This window comes from Octopus bimaculoides, chromosome 2 (genome assembly GCF_001194135.2).
Source record: "Octopus bimaculoides isolate UCB-OBI-ISO-001 chromosome 2, ASM119413v2, whole genome shotgun sequence".
Classification (NCBI taxonomy): Eukaryota; Metazoa; Mollusca; class Cephalopoda; order Octopoda; family Octopodidae; genus Octopus; species Octopus bimaculoides.
The window spans coordinates 63,720,363-63,723,298 of NC_068982.1; the positions used below are offsets into that span (position 1 = coordinate 63,720,363).

Below are 2,936 nucleotides of genomic sequence, written 5' to 3' on the forward strand. Positions count from 1 at the left end.
ATATATATATATATATATATATATATATATATATATATATATACGTATCATCATATCTTTTTTAATAAGTTAAGCTTTACTTATCCAGGATTCACTGGTTCGGTAGCTCTGTTGGTTCAGGAAGGTGATTTGACTGAAGCAGGATCTACGTTTCGGCAGCAGTAACACAACCAACGCCTCATACGCTTTATTTTTGTTGGTGGGTGTTGCATTATGGCTACAGATAATACCTTTTCATTGATACATATACACTTTGTAAATGCCAAGCAAGTTATACAAGTTGTGGTTGCTAGATTCAGAATATGTTCGTTTATCACCTCAGTTCTACACATCACAGATGCCGACCCAAATATCTCGTAAAATATATCACATTCTCTAGGTGTAGACAACCAAAATATTGTTTTAATTCAAATAACATATAGAAACATAAATATATTTTAAATGTGGATTTATAGTCAAAATTAATTGGTTAATAATGTATTACTTTGTTGTATAATTCTTACATAGTGTTTTAGCAGTACTTATAGGAGCATTCTTCTACTTATTTTATTAATCTACTAATTTTTATCTCGCAGTACAGAAGACTTGTGCTGAAAGAAGTCAAGTATAAGTTATACATATGTACGATGTGTAGATATGATATGTGTATTAATCTAACTTTTTTGTTTTACTGGAAAATCTACAACTCAGAGAATTGTCTGTTTCCAAAGCTGCCGGATAAGTGATGTTTCGTTTCTTCTTTTCCCTTTAGCTGCGTTCAAATCTTCAACAAGAATTGCGTGAAAGACAGAGAAATAGGAAATGTGAGTTAGAAACTGATTTAAAAAATTATTTCATACAAGATAATCTAATGTTATGTTGAGTTTACCAAATAGCTTGTGGCTTTATTAAATTTTATGAACATTAGACAAAAATAGAATGGCTTTCTGATCGATTCAGTTTCGTACACAAGCAATTTGTAAGTATTCTTGCAATGAATACTAATGATCTGTCTGGGACTATTTGAGAGATGTAAAAAAATGTAAGATCTTACACTACTAGTTGTTTGATGATCAATCTGAAAGAAGATACGATTAATTTGTATTATCTTTGATTTACATATATTATGTCTGTCCTTGAGGGCACTATGACTGCCGTTTCTAGTGTTACTTGTTAACAGAAACATGTCTGGTTGAGACGATGTTACCGCCACCTCTTCCGGAAAGACAAGGCTTCCTTTCAAGTTTACGTGGATCTCCTAATCAGAGGCGTTGTGCAATTCGAAAACTGAGTCCCCACAGTTGTAATTTGAGCTAGATACCTTATCATTTTCGCTTAGGAATTTGACATTTTGAGTAGTGATGTTTATAGTTTATTGACTTTAACTTTTTGCAAGTCGCTTCCACGTGTATCGTCCTTCTCGCAATACCTTAGGATACACGGTTAAAATAAGTTTCAAGTTGTTTAACATTACGGCAAATCACAATTAGGCACAGTCCGATGAGAATTTGAGTATCAACCTTAGCGACATCTAGTAAGGTGGTGCACCCAGGAAGTTCAAATCTATTATGAAAGTTTACCAGGCATTCTAAAATGTCATTTATGGGGGGGGGGAGTAAAAGCTGGGAATTCCCGTAGTCGAAATAGCAGGCAGTGCCAAATCATAGAGCTGAAGAAAGACCAAAAGCTAATGAAAAAGTGTGTAAAACGTTAATGACGAAGAAAAAGTAATCTTAAGCCACCTGACACAGTGTTAAGGTGACCCCAGAAAAGATATTCCACTGAGAAATAAGCCTTGACATCTACCAAAGTTCAAATCATACACTTTTTCAGCCTTGGACCATCTGCCACATTTAGAAGATCTACAAACTCTACCGACTGCTCCTGATGAGATTCTGGAAACTTTTACAAACACTATATCAGAAAACTCAGGAACTCTGGCTCTGGATATTATTCACGCGTTCTTTGTCCCAGAGAAATTTAATTCATCGTGATTTCACATTATTCGGGACATCTGCAAAATCGATGTCTCTGCTATCTATACTATAATGGAGAAAGCTGCTTATTAATTAGGTATGTAACAATTACTAAAAGTACTAAAAGAAAGCAATATTAAAAGCTTGACCGTCTGGAAAAAACTTTTATAAATTTATGTTCTTAGAAATTTCCTATAATTTCGATTTCTGAAGTTTATTGAATTTTTTTAACTCCAAATTCTCGCAAATTTAAATATTCATTGCATTCATTGCGTCCGATTCTTCATAAATTTAAATACTCATTGCACTCACTATGGAGTAAATTTTGATGTTTAATAATAAACACTATTAATTCGTTGCAGGCAACATTTTACGTTTTTATTTGCAACAGTCGCTCATTCTCGCTCGCCTCTATTTTTTATTAATGATATTCTAATAATACCTATATAACTTTGATACGAGACACAATTTCAAGAATATTATCAATTTCCGGAGTTTATTAAATGAATATTTTTGATAAAATTAAATTTTTTTAATATACCGGCATAATTTGTAAGTGGTTTTGAGTTGAATTAATGCATGTTATTAGGAAAAAATAGCTGTATAACTTTGATACGAGGCACAGTTTCAAAAATATTATCAGTTTCCGAAGTTCCTTAAATAAATAGTTTTGATAAAAATGAATTTTTTTTTAATATACCGCTATAATTTTTTGCTTTTTAAATGAAGAAGTGATTTTGTTGGTATGGCTACTTTGGAACGCTATAAGCCTTACAATAATAACTATGTGATCGCAGCTATTTCTAGCACGTTAAACAAGATAGTTTTTAACGAGCTTTCACTTATACGATTTTTTCTTTCATGCTTACACAAAATAGCTGTATAACTTTGATACGAGGCACAATTTCAAGAATATTATCAGTTTCCGAAGTTTTTCAAATGAATATTTTTGATAAAATGATTTTTTTTTAATATACCTAT

At 32.0% G+C, this 2,936-nt stretch overlaps 1 long non-coding RNA gene across 9 annotated transcripts in view; it reads left to right on the top strand.

The window, feature by feature from the left end:
* LOC128251095 (uncharacterized) overlaps positions 1 to 2,936 on the top strand; it is a 77,796-nt gene that overhangs the window by 13,071 nt on the left and 61,789 nt on the right. For 7 of the 9 annotated variants that reach the window (XR_008266968.1, XR_008266969.1, XR_008266967.1 and 4 more), the window contains exons 1-2: positions 575 to 803; positions 1,813 to 2,052. This is a non-coding gene — a long non-coding RNA (uncharacterized LOC128251095). Of the gene's footprint in view, positions 1 to 79; positions 200 to 574; positions 804 to 1,812; positions 2,053 to 2,936 lie in introns of those variants that run through there. The other 2 variants (XR_008266962.1, XR_008266963.1) reach the window with 2 other exon arrangements.